Below are 19,984 nucleotides of genomic sequence, written 5' to 3'. Positions count from 1 at the left end.
TGGAAAGTGTTTTCAAGCATGGTTGCATATTCTTTGAATAGACAGTTTTATCAGATTTCATTAACTTTTTCTTTACCCTAGATAGTGAAACGTGGAGTTTTCCGTTTTTGCTCCTGACAGCTGTATACTCCACAACGGCAAAGTTTCAGCAATGACAGACCTAATAAAAGCGCTTCTCATCACCCTTTAAAACAGTGTTCCTCAACTAACAACCAGAATCACTAGGAACATTTTTTTCAAAACACAGATTTGGGAATGTGTATTTTGAAAATGGTCCCCAGGTGATTCTGATGTGTTCTTCTACTTGAGAAACACCGCCCTAGAGAAAGAAGTTGATAGAAAGGAAGGGCTTATTAATGTGAAGAAAAATACCTGGCCAACTTGAATTCATAATTCAGACAGTCTGGTAATCACAAATACCAAAGAAAATTGCTAATTAGGAATTATGGTCTTTTATATAAAAAAGATGCTGCTACTGTATTAGTATTTCTTGCAGAAAACAATTTGAAGTGTTATTTCTTAATGAAAATAAAATATCAGACCCTTTCCCAGTAAGAATATTGACTCGACAGCCCTGTGTTTTTTGTTTTTTTTTTTTCCCAGTAAAGAATTATTTTTCTTTGGCAGCTATTTAAATATTTTGTATTTCTTCTTGTTTTTGTTTATTTTCAGAAAAAGACATTTCAGTGTTTTTAGCTGTGTTTGGTGTTTTTATATCCAGTATTTTGGTGGGAAAGCCTAAGATGGCATTGTGACTTCATTGTTCTTATCCAAACACTTCTTTATTTCTTGTGATGTCTTACAAGCTTTTTTTCCTAATTGCATACTTCAGTGCAAATAATACTGATACTTAGGAAGTCATACAGATCACAAGCTGTATTTTATGATCATTTTTAAAGTTTGGATTACCCCACTACCTGTTTTGTTTTTCTGCTCTTGAACCTTGATCAAACATTTTAGTGATTTTGAACTCTTGATACATGATCCATTAACTAGATCTTATACGTAGGCGATCTCCAACTTAGAAATGAATTGTAGCCTAAGAGTTTGAAACTGATGATAATTCCTGGTAGATTGAGTGTTACATGAGTGGTCCACTTTGCACATGAATCCACAAATACTTATTTAATCCGCATTGAAGTTGAAGTATTATTATTTTACCTTTTTTCATAATAAACTAATTTTCAGGTTGAAATATAATACTACTTTAGCCATCTGGTGGCATAGTGGTTAAGTGCTACAGCTGCTAACCAAAAAGGTCTGCAGTTCGAATCCACCAGGTGCTCCTTGGAAACTCTGTGGGGCGGTTCAACTCTGTCCAGTAGGGTTGCTGTGAGTCGGAATCGACTCAATGGCAACGGGTTTGGTTTGGTTTGGTTTTTAGCCATCTAGCACACTTTGTAGAGTGAACTCTAGGTTTTTCTATGTTGGCTGATAAGGACTTATGAGATTATTTCTGTGGGAAAGAAACAATTCTATGTTACAGGATGATAAGGAAAGGCAACAATATTCTAAATAAATTTCCAGTCTCCCTTTTTCCCTGGCATGGCTACCAGCCCATTAGGCAGGTACATGATACGTACTTGCCCTGTTGCCTAAGGCAGTGTCACAGTTTCTGAGGTTCAGAGGGTGGAAGCAAGGAGACCTCCATGCCACCCTGGACATTTGGTTCTTGGTAAAAGGGTACACTCCTTGTGATGGTGATTCTTTGCACTAAGTGCGTGTTTTCCACCGTTGGCTGCCATTTAGTGATTCACTGCTGTTTCGTTAACCCAGGTATGTCGAGTGTTTTGGTTCAGTTCACATACATCAGTTTTCAGGTGCAGAACCACTTTTATTTGTATTCTGATCAAGTACGTTAATTTTTCATTTTAGGAATGATTATATTGTAATTACATTCTAAATGATATCAAATAAAAAAATTTGTAAATTAATTGCTATATTTAATCCCCTTGTTTTTTTCCCAGAGAGCTTATGTTGTTCATGAATGTTTTGTTGTTTTGCATGCTGAAGTCTTTAGTTGGCTGCTTCAGATGTGGTTCTTCTTACCATTAATTACCTAAAGCCAGAGTTTCATTTCTATACAGAACACTTTCCTTTTTGATTTATCTTTTTTTTCTATTTTCTACTTACTAAAATGGTTTCTAACCTCTGTCACCCTTCCCCGTTAGCTTTGAACGTACTTTCGTGAGGCCTTTTCTTCTAGGAAAACATACTACCGTTTTTCTTGTCATATAAGTGGTAATAACTATTCCCAGTGTGTTATATTTAATTTTTTAGCTCTTGGTGGGCAGTCATGAAACTCATTGTCACAGCAAGGTAAAAGTAGTAGATTACTTTTCTTCATATGTAAAAGGAAGCATTATTAAGAGAAACACAGTTAAGAGAAAAGTAACCCCTTCTTATATGTTTATTTACCTTTTAAATTGAACCTGAATCGGTATGTGGGCCATTGCACATAGACAGGTTACACAGTTATATATTGAAAAAGAACTGTATATCAGAACATCTTCTGTTTTGTGTTCACACAAGCATATATTTGGTTATAAAAACAGTATTACAGTAGCTAGAAATGAATTGTCTTCTATTTATATCAACAACAGAACATGTAAAACAAAGATAATGTTGATTAGACAAGGAGGGATTAATATGAATTTCTTTAGTTATTTTTCATTTGCATGTGTATAATTACATATAGCTCAGGTTTCATAATTGTATATTATAATTTTAATTTTTAGGTTTTAAAAAGACTTGTGTATTTTGAGTGTATTTATGCATTTTTGAGAAAGCTGTATTGATGGATGTTCTTAAATCAAGTATGAAAACAGCACAGTATATCCATTGAGATTTTTTTTATATAAACTTGGTATTTCAGAAGGGTATTTTGATAATTTATGCTGAAGGTACTGCTTTATGTTTCTGTAAACAAAAAACTACCTGATTGTGTAGAATTTTTAAAAAAGATATTTGTCATTTGGAATTCTTATTTTAGGGCAAAGTTTTATACATTCTTTTTACTTTTTAGGATTTTCATAGAAATACTATTAAAGTGTAGGTTAGGATGAATACTGGTGATGTAATTTCACACAGAACGATGGAAGGTAAAAGAATTGATGAAGTACGTATTTCTGACTTTGACATGCCTGATTTATATTATATAACGTAAAGGAAACTCATTTTAGATGCAGTAAATATGCCAAGATGAACAAAGATATGATTCTTACCCTCAAAGGGAAAGGGGGCTGTGGATGCTGAAACACATAATTATATTATAGTGTGGCATATGTAATATCAAAAAAAAACAAAAACCATTGCTGTCGAGTTGATTACGACTCATAGGGTTGCTGTGGTATATAATATTATACTCTCCAAATCTGACATCTTTGTCTTCCTGATCCAAGCTAATATCTTTATAGGATATCGTTAGTATCCTTCAGTTGTCTGAGCCAGAAACATAGCATTGTTCTTGAGTCCTTTCTTCTTTACTTACTACTTATAATTAATTACCAATTCCTGTTATTTCTCCTTTATAAATAAATAAGTGTGTGTGTGTGTATGTATGTACATATACATATGTTGGCCCACTACTTTCTACCCTTAAAAAAAAAAAACCCAGTGCCGTCGAGTCAATTCTGACTCATAGCGACCCTATAGGGCAGAGTAGAACTGCCCCATAGAGTTTCCAAGGAGCTCCTGGTGGATTCGAACTGCTGACCTTTTGGTTAGCAGCCGTAGCAGTTAACCACTATGCCACCAGGGTTTCTGGTAACTTTCCTAGTAAAACTCTTAGTTTTGGGCAGAGTTACTGAAGTATCTAACTGGTTTATTTATTTATTTTTACTTTTAGTTTATTTCCCTTCAGAGTACTTCCTGCATAACAGCTATGGTAGTTTTTCTAAAATGTAGATCTAATTTTCTGCTCCCCTCTCTAGAACTTTTTAATTATTTTATAATGTCCTTTAAAAGAAAAAAAAAAAAATGGTGGTGTCCGTTTATGTGCACCCCTTTACCCAAGAATGCCTACCTGAATTTTCTTTGCCCCTGGCTAATCATTCCTCAGGTTGTAGTTTATATATAGCACTTTACTCCCAATCCTGTGACAGGGGCACCTGGGGCACCTTCAGATGCGCTGTACTCCTTTATTATATCACCTTATGTAAAACGGTAAACCCCCTCCCGCACACAGATGCACACATACACTCCCTTTCTCTTGTAACCCAGACCTACTGTTCCTCAGATGACAGCACTTCTGTCACCTCCTACAGTATGTGTATATTCACATTTGTTTTTGTCATCTGCTGTCCCTTCCCTCTCCCCAGTCATGTAATGTGTTTGAATACAGGAATTTTGTATGTTTACTCCTGTGTTCCTAGTTTAAAATAGTGTCTAACACATAAACATAGGAAAGGATTTAATGTAAAAAGGGAGTCTTTTCTAATACAGTCCCACAATATTGTTCCTTGCCCAGAAAATACCACTGTAAACAAATTGCTTCTTTGGCATTATTCCAGAAATTTATCTTGCATATTACGCATATATGATTGTACATACACATTTTTACACAAATGGAAGGATATTATAACTCTTCTATATCTTTGTCACTTAATGTATTTTGCAGATTTTTTCCTTATCAGCATGTACAGATCAATTACATTTTTTTCCTTTAAAAAATTTTTTTTATATTTATTTATTGCGAAAGTTTACAATCACTTTTTTTTTTTTTTTTTAAATCTGTTGTTAGCCCAGAGTTGGTTCTGACTCATAGTGATCCTATGAACAACAGAACAAAACACTGTGGGGTCCTGCACCATTCTCACAATTCTTGCTGTGTTTGAGGCCATTGTTGCAGCCACTGTGTCAGTCCATCTCATTGAAGGTCTTTCTCTTTTTCATTGACCCTCTGCTTTTTCAAGCATGGTGTCCTTCTCCAGTGACTGGTCCCTCCTTATAACATGTCCAAAGTAAGGGAGGCAGAGTCTTACTATCCTTGCTTCTAAGGAGTATTCTGACTGTACTTCTTCCAAGAAAGGTTTAATTGTTCTTCTGGCAGTCCATGGTATATTCAGTTCTTCTCCATCATAATTAAAAGTCATCAGTTCTTCTCCAACATCATAATTCAGAGGTATCAATTCTTCTTTGGTCTTCCCTTATTCATTGCCCAGCTTTTGTATTCATATGAGGTGACTGAAAATAACATCTTTGCTTTTTATCTCACAATATGATTGTACCATAATTTTTTTAAACAGCTCCTGTTGATGAACATTTTAAATATTTTCAGTTACTGTTACTAATGATACCAAAATAAACATCCTAAATTTCCAGAAACTATAGGCCAAAAAGTATATACTTTAAAAGTTTTGATAGGTACTAGCTGACTAATTGGCCTTAACTGAGGTTGTACTAACTTCTCTCTCAACAGTGTATGAGTCGTTATGCCCACATTCTCACAGAAATGGGTATTCCTTTTGGTGTTATGCTAATCTGATAATTGAAAATATTTTTTGTTTTTTTATTTATATATTTTTAAGGAATGCTGATGATCTTATAATATTTTTAAGGACATTTGTACTTCTTAAAACTCTCTGCTCTGAATCTTTATCCATTTTCCTGAGCTGTGGAATATTTGCAAATGGTTTCATGGCCTATATTTGCATGAAAAATTAACGAAGCATAGTTTTGGATCACTTTTTCCTGGAGGGCTTTGCAGATGTTCCACCTTTTTCAGTTGCATGTAGCTAGCTAGCCCAATTATTTCTTTGTAACATTTCGTAGGTGATTTTTGCTCTTTTTTTTTTCCCTGAGTATTAATAAATTTTTTTCCTCATCCTTGAGCTAACCTCACTAGCACGTGCCTTGATTTTCATCATTTTGTATCAGTTTTTCCTTTTGGATTACAGAGTCAGTTTGTGTTAGGAAAAAAATTCTTCTATTATATCACTGAATATTTTTCTATTCTGTTCCTTCAGGTATACTTTTTATGTAGATGTTACCTCCTTTGTCTTCTGTATTTTTTCTTTCTAATCTTTTATTATCTATTTTATTTTACTCCATTTTCTTGAAACTCTGTTTTAGCAGTGCTTATTCTACTTTTCTGCTGCTTCTAATGTGACTTTTATTTCTTACTAGTGATTTTTTCCCTTGTTTTCTCCTGAGCTTTGCTGGTTCACTTTTCATTCTCTGTTGTTTTTATCATCTTTTTTTTTGTATTCTATCTTTCTTTTAAGCTCTTCTCTCGGAGACTATATTTTCTTTAATACATTTGATGTGGAATTAAAAAAAAAACCTTTATATTCTTTTCTCGTTCACCTATTATGTATGCTTCATCTACCTTTTATTTTCCTTGCATTGTTTGTTTTTGGAGTATTTTCTGTCACTTTCATGTCATGTCCTGTTTGATTCTCTTCTTATATTTGAGAGAGGGGGAATTCTTGTTTTGACAGCGTTTTATGAAAAAATAACGTGATTTAACTTGGGCCTCTTCCATTCTTGAACTCATTGTATACTCCACCCCAGGTCATGTTTCTTGTACAGTGGTTAAGAGCTATAGCAGCTAACCAAAAAGGCGGTAGTTCGAATCCACCAGCCTCTCCTTGGAAACCCTATGGGGCAGTTCTACTCTGTCCTGTAGGTCACTATGAGTTGGAATCAACTTGATAGCAATAGGTTTGGTTTTGTTTTGGTTTTTAGGTCATGTTTCAGCAGGGTTTTCTTAGCGTTTCAAATTCTCTCCCTTTAAGGCAAGCAGAAGCTCTAAAATGCTGACAGTGAAATTCGACTTAAGAGATTTTTATGATTTCCTTGTCCTTGTAGATGGGTTCTGAGACTCTTCCTCAGCTTTCATACATGTCCAGATCTTGCTTTTCTTAATAACAGGTCTTTGATTGAATCCTTCACAGCTACGCCTCCAACTTTGGAAAACTATGTCTCTGGATATGATATGCAGCCATAAGAACCCCCTCTGTGTCCTCTCAGTTTGATGCACATTTCTCTTTGGCAAATACTCTTCATAGTTTATACTTTGGTTTTATGACCATTTCCTAGTTTTATTGAAGATAGAGTGTTCTTCAGTTTCTCTGTCTCTCTTTTTTGTGTTTTTTGAGAGAAGAATGGAATAGAAACACATTTACTTTGCCCCTTTAACTGGGTGTTTCTACCCTAGAGCACTTTGATTAGATAACTCTTTCCAACTATGCAACTGGACTGATGTCTAAGAGGCTTGTGAATAAATTCTTTCTGGATATGTGCTATGGTAGGCCTTGTTCCAAAGGCTTAGGACCTTAGATTTAATGATTCCACTCTTGTATCAGCCTGACTTTATGATGGCATATCACTGAACAGTCTAGAAGGAAATGTCTTATATTTCTCATTCAGAGTCTTCTTCAATGTTTTGTTTTGTTTTTTTAGAATTTTGTAATGAAAACTTTTTAATATATAAAAATTGACTTTTTCATTGTAGTAGTAAATTAGAACTATTTCTAAAATAATATATTAAATATTCACATATTTCCTTAATTTAGATAGCATTATAGTTTTTTATAGTTTATTTAGGAGTCCTGGTGGTGCAGTGGTTAAAGTGCTCAGCTGCTGACTGAAAGGTTGGTGGTTTAAACTCCTAGCTGCTCCATGGGAGAAAGATGTGGCAATTGGCTTCCAGAAAGATTACAGCCTTGGAAACCCTATAGAGCAGTCTGTTCTGTACTTGAGGGTCGCTGTGAGTCAGAATTGACTTGACAGCAACAGGTTTGGTTTTTTGGGTTCATAGTTTTTTTTGATAACATATATATTAGAGGTCACTATTAGCAAATACAAATAACCTTAGAATGAGTTATCATGTAATTTTGTTATACATTCCTATGAATGGACTGTTAAAACAGCGTATATTTGGGAAGTAAAATTATGGGGCAGTTTTTTAGTTTTCTGATGATATTTATTTTCCTCACTACCCATAAACCTATGAAGGGGGAAACCCCAAAACTATAACACAGACTTTTCCTTTTGTCTTAAAAAAAAAACACAAAACAAGAAACAGAAACTTAAATACATGTAACATTATTGTTTGAAAATAAAATCATTTACAGAAAAATCATATATATGGTTTAACATTTTATGCTTAACCTAACTTCAGGAGGAACAGTTTTCAACAGAATGTATATTATTGTATGAAATAAGCTTGAACTCGTATGTTTGCTATTGAGACTTTCTGACACTAGTTTAATTCTTTAAAAAACATTGTTGGTCTAAAAAAGAGTAAACATTGAAAAAAATATAACTGGTCTGCAAATCTGGAAAAGGAGTCTTGTAAATTTAAATTTAACATTTTATCGAGTTCTCAAAATTGGTATTTCCATTGCCTTACACGTAAAGTAGCCAATAAATGTTTATTAAACTAGTCTGATTATTAAGAAAATTGATTGCTTAAAAGTGTTGAAGGCTTTGGAGAAGTATACTTCAAAATTGTACTTCACAGTTGAGCTATTTCTGATGAGGTTTGCCTTAAAATAATATTGGTTGGCCCATACTGTTCAGAAACCAATTGTTCATCATTTCCTTTCCCTTTGAATTTTATCAGTTTTCCCTGCAAGTAAAATTTTCATTTTACAAAATAAAGTCTAATTTTATGCAATAAGGGAGCAATTTTTCTTTTCTAACATTGTTTTTCTAGTTTCACAGTTTTAATAGCCTATTAGACAAACTTTATATAGTATATCTGTTTACTATTTGAATATTTGTACAGTCTTATTTATAACTATAATCAAATCATGATTATCATGTTCTGAGTCTTAATGGCAGATTGTTCCTAAAAGAGATAAAACAGAGCTGTAAATACATGAAGCAAGATCATTATTTTCTGCGTGTTTTTCTCTTCAACATCACCAGAGTCACTGAATGGGAAGAGGTAATGACAGGAGATTTTTATAAGGAGATGCAAGCACTTCTTTTTCCCTTCTTAGGGCAAATGTGTTATGAGGTTTTATCCTTATAATGGGAATACATCCTGTGGTTAATTTGGAAAGTCAGTATTACAAAGTAAGATACTTAAGGAAATGATTAATATTATTTACTAATATGAGATGCCGTGAACATCTCTATATGAACTTGTCAGTATGCACTGAAAATCATCGTACTTTTATCCTTTTATGTAGGGGGTTTAAAGTATGCATATTTAGCTATGATTTTTTGGTGTCCCTTTTTAGAATGTATTTTTCCTTGAAAAAATTTTTCAGTAGTTTATCTGTCACTGAGTTATTTTGCTCAGACAGAGGTATTCTATATTTCTTATACAGAAAACTTCAGAATTAATTGGCTTTCTGTTCAGAATTATGTGGGCTCTTGAAAGGAAGTGGTTTATTTAAGTGAAAAAACTAAGTAGTTCAGAATGTTCTCAGATATGCTTTAAGATTCTCTTTGTATATATATACACCTACACTGGAAAAACTGAGACACCAATTGCTTAATTTAAAAGTAATTTGCTTCAGACTCTCAAAACAGCTGATCTTCATGAGTAGTCAGTGCCATATAAAACTTACATGAATGTTGAATACAGAATTTTCTTTCACCCCTAGTTACCTTGCTTTTCTTTTTTCCTAGCTCGGGAATATTAATCGCATTATATATGTTTTTATGTATGTGCGTGTCTGATTCCAAGGGTAATTACAGATCCTTTTAATAAGAAATATTTTTGAGTGCTTGTTATGTGCTAAGCATTGTTAAATACTTTATTTAGCAGAAGATACAATGGAGGGAGAAGACAAAGAAAATTTAAATCAGCCAGTATTATTACATGTTCACTCTTTATCAGATAATAATGTGGAAGGCATGGAAAACATAGAGTTAAGTCACAAACTTTTCCCTAGAGGTTTTTAGGGCCTTTAGAGTTGATAAAGTGCTAGGTCTCTGATTTAATAGAAGCATTAAATATAAACAAGTGTTTTCACTCTGAACATGTTACCTGCTTCTTTTCCTTGGCTATATATAGTTTTCAGTTCCCTCTCAAAGGAAGGATGTTGTTGTTGTGTGCCCTTTAGTTGATTCTGACTCATTGTGACCTTATGTGATGGAGTAGAACTACTCCATAGGGTTTCCTAGGCTGCAACTTGTACTGGAACAGATCGCCAGGAGTAGGTCTTCCTCCATTGGAGTGCCTGATGCATTCAAACTTCTGACCTGTTGGTTAGCAGCCAGGTGTTTAACTGTTGTGCAACCAGGGCTCCTTCAAGAGAAGTTAGAGAAGTGAGTTAATACACTGAATGTAAACTGTGTGTCAAGCTTTATATTTTTATTTGATCATTACAAGAATCTATAAAGTAGGTGGAAGAAACTGACGCTCATATAAAATACCTAGTCTTCTCTCACATGGGTATTAAGGGGCAAATTAATAATTTGAACAGAATTCTTTTGAACCCCAAAGCCCTTTTCATTGCTGTTTGTTATTTCATGTTATATGTTATTTTTTGCAACAAAATCTTACTCTATAATTTAACCTGTGTTCATTTTTCTTGCTTGGTGATAAGTATCTTAAAATTAAATCTCTCGTTAGGGAAACCAGCTTTATCATTTAGGGGGGCTTTTACAAAATATTTTGTATGTTCTTATTTGCTAGTATTACGTAACTGAGAAACTTGGCATTTATGTATAAGGGAATTGGTCTCAGTTTCTAAATTCTTAAAACAGTCCTAGGAAATGAATTCCTTTTAAATCACTTTGTGGTCTTTGATTCTTAAGCAATAATTCTGTTTGACTTAACCTACTGTAGAATTTAATTTTTTTTATCATTGCTAGATTTGTACCATTTTTTAAACACAAACTTCAGTAAATAATAGTGTTTATTGAAAATAAACTAGACAATTCAAGTGAGCCAATGGAAAGGAAAACACACACACACACACACCCCCACCCACCCACACACCCCTAATCCAATCCCGTTATCTAGAATTTAGAACTGTAGTGAAACCTGTGAAAGTTGGAACTCGATGGGATTGGCTTGTTTTTGCAGGTTTTGCAGGCTTTCTACTTTGGCAGGGTACAGTCTTACTGCTTTTATCTGTATAGCTCATTTTAGTGGAAAATATTTGAGTTTTCCTTCTCTTGACAGATTTCTTCCTTATATATGTCCCAGGTTTCACAGGTTTTACTGTATTAACGTTTTGATGCCTTTAAGTAATAAGTCAATATTAATGAGTAGTTACTGTACACGAAGGAAACCCTGGTAGCGTAGTGGTTAAGCACTAACCAAAAGTTGTTAACGAAAAGGTCGGCAGTTCAAATCCACCGGGCGCTCCTTGGAAACACTGTGGGGCAGCTCTGCTCTGTCCTATAGAGTCACTATGAGTTGGAATCTACTCAACGGCAACAGGTAACTATACACCAATTATTGTACCAAATTCTTTATACCCACTATCTCATTTAATTTTCACAATCTTGTAGGGTAGGGATTACTTTTATCCTAAATGTCTTGCCCAAGGCCACAAAATTAGTAAAAGAGTGGGCCAACATTTAGAACAAGATATTTCTGATACGAAAGTCCTCCTTGCTTAATTACTTTTTTTAACTTTTATTTTTGATTGTGGTAAAGAGATACAACAAAGCATTTGCCAGTTCAACTCTTTTTACATGTATAATTCAGTGTCATTGGTTACACTTATGTTGTACAACCATTACCACTATCCTTTTCATCACTATTCTGCCACCATTAACAGAAACTGAGTGCCTCCTAAGCAGTTATCCCCCTGCCCCCCTTCTGGTAATCACTAATAGGCTTTAGTCTCTATACATTTGCCTGTTTAATATAAGTGAGATCATACAGTGTTTGTCCTTTTGTGACTTATTTCACTCAGCATGATGTTTTCAGGGTCCATCGACGTTGCGGCATGTATCAGTTCTTCAGTTCTCTTTATAGCTGAAAAATAAAATAACCCACATGATGCTGTTAGCGTACCGTTCGTCATATGGAGTTCAAGATAATGAGCTGAACTTAGTCTAGAGAAATAAAATGTGCTTTTATTACTATGCACAAAGCAAGTGCTGTTTAAAAGTAGATTACTAATGTCTGATAAATTGAGGTGCTTGTGTGACTTCCACTGACTTGTTGGACTTTAAAAAATTTTTTTTTCAGCAATTTTTGACATTTTTATAATAGGCCTTTTTTGGGAGAGTATCTATTCCGCTTCTTCCTATTTAGCCAGTTTTAACAGCTTGATATATATTCACGTATTCTTCTATACATTTCTTTATTTTCACATATTCTTATATAAAAATAGACACACGTGCATAGAGGGATTTTTGATTACTCTTGTGCAAAAAAAAGGTACTAAAATTTTTGTTTCCTTATTTAACAACACATTGTCAACTAGAATAGTTCCAACTTACTCTTTTGTGATTGTATAATATTCCATGATACGGCTTACTACAATTTATTTAAGATTTTCCATATTGAAGAGCGTTTGTTTTATTTCCAATTTTTGCTTTTATGAGGTGTTCATAAAACAGCCTCGTGTGCATCTTTACAGACCAGCACTTTTATTCTATGGAAAAGATCCCTTTTGGGATTGCTGGGTTGGAAGGTGTAGTGTTCGCTCTCAATAGATACGACTGTCGCTTTATGAAAGGCATTACAGTTCGTCTCTCCAGCAGGAGGCCTTAATACTTTTCTTGATTTTGGATAATCTCACAGGTGAGAAGTAAAGTCTCACTGTTACTTTGATTTGCATTTCCATGACTACAGTTGAAGTTGAGTATGTTTTCATATATTCATTTGCCATTTGAACTTGTTCTGTGAATTACTAATTGTTTTCTTTGCCCATTTTTTTATCATTGAATTTTTCTCATTCATTTTAAATCTGTTTATAAAAATTTTTAATTTTTCTGTGGAAAGAGATCTTAAAAAAACGCAGGGAAAATTACAGTTCATAGCAATTAATACAAAGTTAACATCCACAGAAGAATTAAAAATTTTTATGTCACTATATGTCTGTCTTTTATAAGTTACCAGTTTCAATTTTGGGTTAAGAAAAAAAAAAAAAAAAAACTTTTAGTCTCTTAAGTTATACCAAACAAAAACCAAACCCACTGCCGTCGAGTTGATTCTGACTCATAGCGACCCTATAGGACAGAGTAGAGTTTCCAAGGAGCGCCTGGTGGATTTGAACTGCCAGCCTTTTGGTTAGCAGTCATAGCCTGTAACCAGTACGCCACCAGGGTTTCCCTAAGTTATACATGTTCTACTAAATTTTCTCTTAAGAGTATTATCGTATGAGTTTTTTACTTCTAAGAATTTCAGTTCATCTAGAATTTATTTTTATGTAGGATGTAAAGAGCTGAACTTTATTTTCTTCTGGATTTTCATTAGACTCTTAAAAATGTAGCAGCATGTATGCTGTGGCTGGTAGTATGTGGTGTAGTAAGTAGAAGAGGGTGGTAGCTTCGAAATTAGATAACATCATTTTGCAACCTGCCTCTGGAATTTGCTGTTTGTATAATCTTGGTAAGTTACTGGATTTCTCTGAGAGTTAGTGTCTTCTTTAAAGACACTGATGTTGTCTACCTCAAAGTACTGTGAAAATTTATCCTTTTACCCACCAGCATTCCTTAGGACAATGTTAATTTCTTTTTCCTTCCCTTTACTAATAGCTTTAGAATACAGTGCAATTGGTATTACGGAGTTATTTCTAGGTATTGATGCTATTATCAAGTCTTCTTAAGCCATTTAGGGATGACTCTTGGTCCCATGTATGAATTCAAGATGTCTGGAGATAGTATGTGATCTATTGTGTATCTTTTTAAAAATTAATTTTGTTCAGGATTATTTAAATACAGGAGCATATCCCTGTCCTTAAATTCAAGTTCCTGAAGATCCTAAATGTAGAATTTAGGAAAGTTTAGATTGAAGTAAGATTAAGTTGAATTTCTGAAGGATTGTGTGTGTGTACATTTGTGTGTGTTTTACTGTCACTAAAATAAACTGTAAGTGGCACTTAGATAAAAAAGAATATTAATGATATTTAATGTCTTTTAATTTTATTTAATACAGTTTAATTTTCATTTACCATGTTGCGTTAGTTGGAACCCTTCTTTGAAGTTTTCGACAAGGTTCTTGTAAACAGTTTTTCTTTATTCCAGTACACATTCTATGGGATTCCTCTCCCCTCCTTCCCACGGCCATTTACTCTATCCAAATTTCAGTGTTTTTCTGATTCTGTCAATAGAAGTTGTTGAGTCTCCCTCCTGATGCCTGCAGCAATTTGGAAGAGTATGGGAACTGGAATTGACTAGATTTAGATTCCAGCTGTACTATTTACTATTTGTGCTGCCTTCAATAAATTCTTTAATACTTCTGTGTCACAGTAAAATTAGAATAAAAACAAGAAACAAAAAAAATCCATTGCTGTCAAGTCAATTCCCACTCATGTTTTTTTGGCATGGCTGTGATAGTAAAGGGGGCCATGTAGTCATTGTATTATTTTTTGGCAAATGTTCTCCTAAAAATTTATATTATTCTGCATTGTTGAGATATTTCACAAATACACAGTCTTACCTCTCCCCATCCACCACCCATCTGTCAGTTTGTCTACTATGGTGGCTTGTGTGTTGCTCTGATGCTAGAAGCTATTCTACCAGTGTTTCAAATAACCATAAAGTCACTCATGGTGAACAGGTTTCAGTGGAGCTTCTAGACCAAGACAGGCAAGGAAGAAAGGCCTGACCACCTACTTCTGAAAATTAACCCATTGCTGTCCAATAGAAACATTGTGGATCACAACAGAATATTGTCTGATACAGTGCTGGAAGTGAGCCCCTGAATTTAGAAGGCACTACACAGTGAACTCAACAATGGGCTCAGACATGCCAATGATCATGAAGATGATGCAGGACTAAGCAACTTTCATTCTGTTATATATAAGGTCATTTATGAGTTGGAGCTGACTTGATGGCAACTGACAACAACAACAAGCTCTGCCCATAATATCCTGCATAGGTGTGGGACGTGAAGAATTAACCTAATTTTTAGGAAGATGCTGAAGGGTAGATAATTCCCGAGATGGACATAATTCTTTCAGGGAAAGTTTAGAATAAGAGAAACTGAAGATCTAGGGCAGAATGGTGAGGAACGCCAGTGTATTTGTCTACTGTTTCTTGAAGGATTTTGGTAGACACTTTTGTTCTGTAAAGTAAGCTGTCCTATTTCTAACCTAACACAATTTGCAATAGTAATAATATTTATTTACACATAACGTGTACATGAATTCTTTGTTTTTGTTTTTTAAGGAGAATTATTAACAAAGTATATTTGCCATTATTCAATTAAATCTTGAAGTAGCAATTCTCATTGCTGTGGAATGGTCATAATGACCATAATTCTTTGCATGTAATTGATTATAAATCTTGTGAGCACTCTGCCTACAATATGTAATCCAGTCTGATACACAGTTAGTAAACTGTTCATTAAAAATCACTGGTTCAGTGAATAAAGTTAAAATCTGGTCCTGAGTGAATATTTTGGAGATAAAACTTTTTTTCTTCTGCATGACAGGAGATGGATGCAGTATGATGGACTTGATGAAGCAAGTCATGTTATAAAGATGTTTTAGAATGAAAAATGATATGGAGTAAATCACAGTCAGTATAGCTGTCATTCTGAAGGAAGTGGTTTAGTCTCTATACCCTAGTTGGTGTACTTTCTGAATGTACATCTGGTAACTAGAATTTAAATGTTTACTCAGATTCAGTGAAATGATTATGTACGTGGAGGCAGTTGTTTTTCCATTGAAAATTTAACACTGATTTCGTTAAAATTTTAAAAATCTGTGTGTATGGGTGTGTGTTCCTGACCGTACTGGCATATTGAAACATTTATAAGAAAAATAATGATTGATGGCAAAAAAAAAAAAAGCGTACGTGGAAAACCCATATTGGTGTTCCTCTTTTTTTTTTTTTTTTTGCTTAAAGTATTTTGATCTGAGTGACTTTAAGAAAATTGTGAATTTATCTTCCATTAAAAGGGCCTATTATGAATTTATCTTGACTCTGTCTACCTGAACCATATAATTATTAAAAGTCATCATCTTTTTTTTTGAAACCTGCCAACTTAACTGTTTTCTACAAACGTTAAGATATTCTTAATGTCGAAAAACGGTGAAAAGTCACACATGGTTTTCTTACCCAAAGACAACAACTGTAATTTTATGTTTTGTCATGTTTTCTTTCAGGTTTTTTCCTATGCATTTTTATTATTAATGTTATTGACATCATGTTGTACATATAATTTTACGTCACCCCTTTTCATTATATATATAAGCATTTTTAATGTGAGATCAATTTTTAATCCCAAATTGATTCAGAGAATGCTTTCAACAATTGATTAAAAAAATTACAAAAGTCATTTTTAATTTAAAACAAAAAAATAGTATTTTGTACTAGTGTATATCTTTAGAGGCGCTGTTCAGATTTAAAATTTTCTTAATGATGCCAGATAAAAAAGTTCATTTTTTAAGTTGTCCTTTGTAATATTTTTCACATTTAATTGTGGATTTTAGCGGGGGAAGGAGGGGCTCTGTTGTTTTGATTGGGATTTAAGAACATTTCTTCCTAGTAAATAGTTTTCATTAACTAGTACTCTATTTGATGTGGATAATAGTATTAAAATCTTTAAAAAATTTGATTTTAGCTTATCATACTATTTAACTTCATGGTTGATGTCATTTAGAGATTAATATACATGTGTGAGGGAGAGATTCTCACTGAATAGGGCCAAGTAGTTATTTTTACAATAGGATGATAAGGGCAGAATCTTAAAAGGTCATCTGAACTAGTTTCCTGCTTTGAGGCAGGTCTTCAGACATCAGGTTCAAACATGAACCTGAAAGCAGTCAACAGAAGATAGGTGGTTATAATTTGCAAAGAATGTTAAACTGGATTCGACAAGTTGTTTAACTTACATGAGCCATACTTCTTCATCTATAAAATTAGATTTATGCTAGATAATTAGTTATCAATGTTTTTTTCTGTCCCAGTGCATGTAAGAGATAAGGCGCTTTCCTGTTGCTGTCAATGTCTCCTCTCAATGACAATGATTTTCAAAGGGGAAGGGGCAAAGAGACCCCTGTCCTCCTGATCCACCTGCTGTTTGTTCTCAAGCTGAGAATTACTGGATTAGAATGTCTATTACTTTTTTCTCTATATAAAATTATATAATTTTATTAAATATTTGAGTACCTGTTATGTACTGGGCACTGGACTGGATGTTGTGGAAGAAATAAAAAAGTACCGTCTTAGTCATCTTGTGCTGCTATGACAGAAATGCCAGAAGTGGATGGCTTTAACAAAGAGAAGTTTATTTTCTCACAGCCTAGTAGGCTAGAAGTCCAAATTCAGGGTGTCAACTCCAGGGGAAGACTTTCTCTGTTGGCTCTGGAGGAAGGTTGTTGTCCTCAATCTTCCCCTGGTGGAGGAGCTTCTCAGGAGCAGGGACCCCATGCCCAAAAGATGTGCCCTGCTCCTCGTGCTGCATTCTTGGTAGTATGAGGTCCCCAACTCTCTGCTTGCTTCCGTTTCCTTTTATCTCTTGAGAGATAAAAGGTGGTGCAGGCCACACCCCCAGGAAGCTCCCTTTGCATTGGATCAGGGATGTGACCTGAGCAAGGGTGTTACATCCCACCTTAATCCTCTTTAGCCACAGGCAGGGATTATGATTTATAACGCATAGGAAGATCACAAAATGTAAGACAACCATACATGGCCTAATCAAGTTGACACATATTTCTGGGGGACACAGTTTAATCCATGACAGTACCCTTCTGGAGGTAACAGATTAGTTGGAGAGTGTAAGGCACATACTATATACTGATATTTTATAATATAGACAGAAAACAATCTATGCCACCTGAGAATGTACAATAAAGGCCTTTGATGTTTAAATCATTTTGTCTGGAGCTATCATTTTTAGGTATTTGGGATTCTCATAGCAACGTAAAATTGATAGCAATTTGCTGTTATATATGACTTAGAGCCTAAATATCCTTTTCCTTACCTCATAAAACCAGCATAATCAAAAGGTTAAAAAGACAGTATCTAAGTGTTTATTATTAGAGCAATAATGGCCTAGTCTTCTAGTTCCCCATTGGCAACTAAAAGTACATTAAATGAAAACCTGTCCTTTATTAGGCAGACAATGATTTTACTGCTAGGAGTTACATATATAGAAGAGTTTAAAATGTAAATATTAAACCTGATCAAAATAATTGATTTTAACATTAACTTTTATTTCAGAAGTACTTGAGTAGGCATTAATGATGATCAACCTCACTACAGTCACAAAACCATGATCTGGACTGATCATGTACATTTTTTTAGGGGTACTTGCTTAATTATGGAGCCCTGATGTTTTTTGCTTAATTAAGCAGTTTTTCGTACACATTCGACTTCAAAAGAAACTTTGTTCAGTCATCTTGAGGAAACCACTTTCATGAAGTCTTGTGGAGGCACAGCTACAAAATGGAGTTGAAAGTAGAGGGTATCTTGGGGGCAGTCTGGGGGAAACGAGCAAAACTTGTCAGGCATGTGATCTTTGGAAATGTATTTTTATCTGTAAAATGATACGCTGGACCAAATGACCTCTAAAAATATCTCCCTCAAAAATTGCGTGATTATATGAAGTTAAATCCTACTTAAATACTGTACAAGGAATGTGAGTACTTATTTTGCGTTTGCGTCTTTATTGAGTATTAGGGTTTCCTCCTTGGCTGTCTTCATTTTCTGTAATGAATCTCACCCATTCCTAGGTCTTGAGCTGTCTTATGTATTTTAATGATACTCAGATTTCTTCTGCTCTGCAAACTGGATTATCCAGATGTTTTCTGTGTATTTCTGTATATCTTGTAGAAGTTCAAACCCAGCATGTTCTTCTGTATTAACAGCATCTAAATTCGAGTCTTAGCTGCCCAGGACTATTTGGATCTCTGGTTTTTCCCTCCCTAACTTTTAGTTCATCAACATACTCTATTAATTATTGTCTCTTATGCCTGCCCCCTCATTATCTTTTCCTGTGCTGTGGTACTTGCTCAGCTACAGTCATTGTTCTTATGGACTCCTGCAAAATTGTCTTATCTATTTTTTTTTTTTTTTGTCTGTTTTCCTGTCCATCACATATATTAGAATGAAAGCTACCTGAAGATGGAGACTATGGTATTTCTCATTGTTATGGATTGAATTATGTCCCCCCAAAATGTGTGTCAGTTTGGCTAGGCCATGATTCCCAGTATTGTGTGCTTGTCCACCATTTTTGTGGTATGATGTGATTATCTTACGTGTTGGAAATTCCAACCTCTCTGATGTTAATGAAGCAGGATTATGTGTTACGTTAATGAGGCAAGACTCAATTTATAGGATTAGGTTGTATTTTTTTTTAACATACCATTGATTGCTTCTTTTTCTTTATTGTTGTAAAAGTAAAGATAACACAAATTTACCAATTCAACATTTTTCACATTTTCACAATTCATTGACACCAGTTACATCAATCATGTTGTCCAACAGTCACCAATATCTATGGCCAAATTTTCCATCGTCATTGCTTCCTTACAATTTTTAATGAAACCTTTAATTTGTTTTAGAACTAATGCATTAATTTACAAACAAAGCCGAATTACTTAGCAACACAAATTTACCTTACTTAAAAAAAAAAAAAAAAAAAACGGTGGTCATTCTTCAGGTGGTACTACTGGGATTAGTTTTATGTTGAGTCAATCTGTATTGAGATATAAAAGAAAACAGAGCAGCGAGGAGGGGGACCTCATGCCACCAAGAAAGAAGCACTGGGAGTAGAACGTGTCCTTTGGACGTGGGGGCCCTGCCCTGGGAAGCTTCTAGACCAAGGGAAGATTGATGGCAAAGATCTGCCCTCAGAACTGACAGAGAAAGTCCTTCCCTAGAGTTGGCACCCAGACTTCGGACTTCTAGCTTCCTAGACTGCGAGAGAATAAATTTCTCTGTG

At 34.4% G+C, this 19,984-nt stretch overlaps 1 protein-coding gene across 4 annotated transcripts in view; it reads left to right on the top strand.

Annotated features, from left to right (window-relative positions):
* HBS1L (HBS1 like translational GTPase) overlaps positions 1-19,984 on the top strand; it is a 97,555-nt gene that overhangs the window by 20,584 nt on the left and 56,987 nt on the right. The window lies entirely within an intron of this gene.

Source organism: Elephas maximus, chromosome 1 (assembly GCF_024166365.1).
Source record: "Elephas maximus indicus isolate mEleMax1 chromosome 1, mEleMax1 primary haplotype, whole genome shotgun sequence".
In the NCBI taxonomy this organism is placed as follows: domain Eukaryota; kingdom Metazoa; phylum Chordata; class Mammalia; order Proboscidea; family Elephantidae; genus Elephas; species Elephas maximus.
The sequence above is the reverse complement of the archived record's forward strand: the minus strand, read 5'-3'. Positions and strand labels throughout refer to the sequence as shown.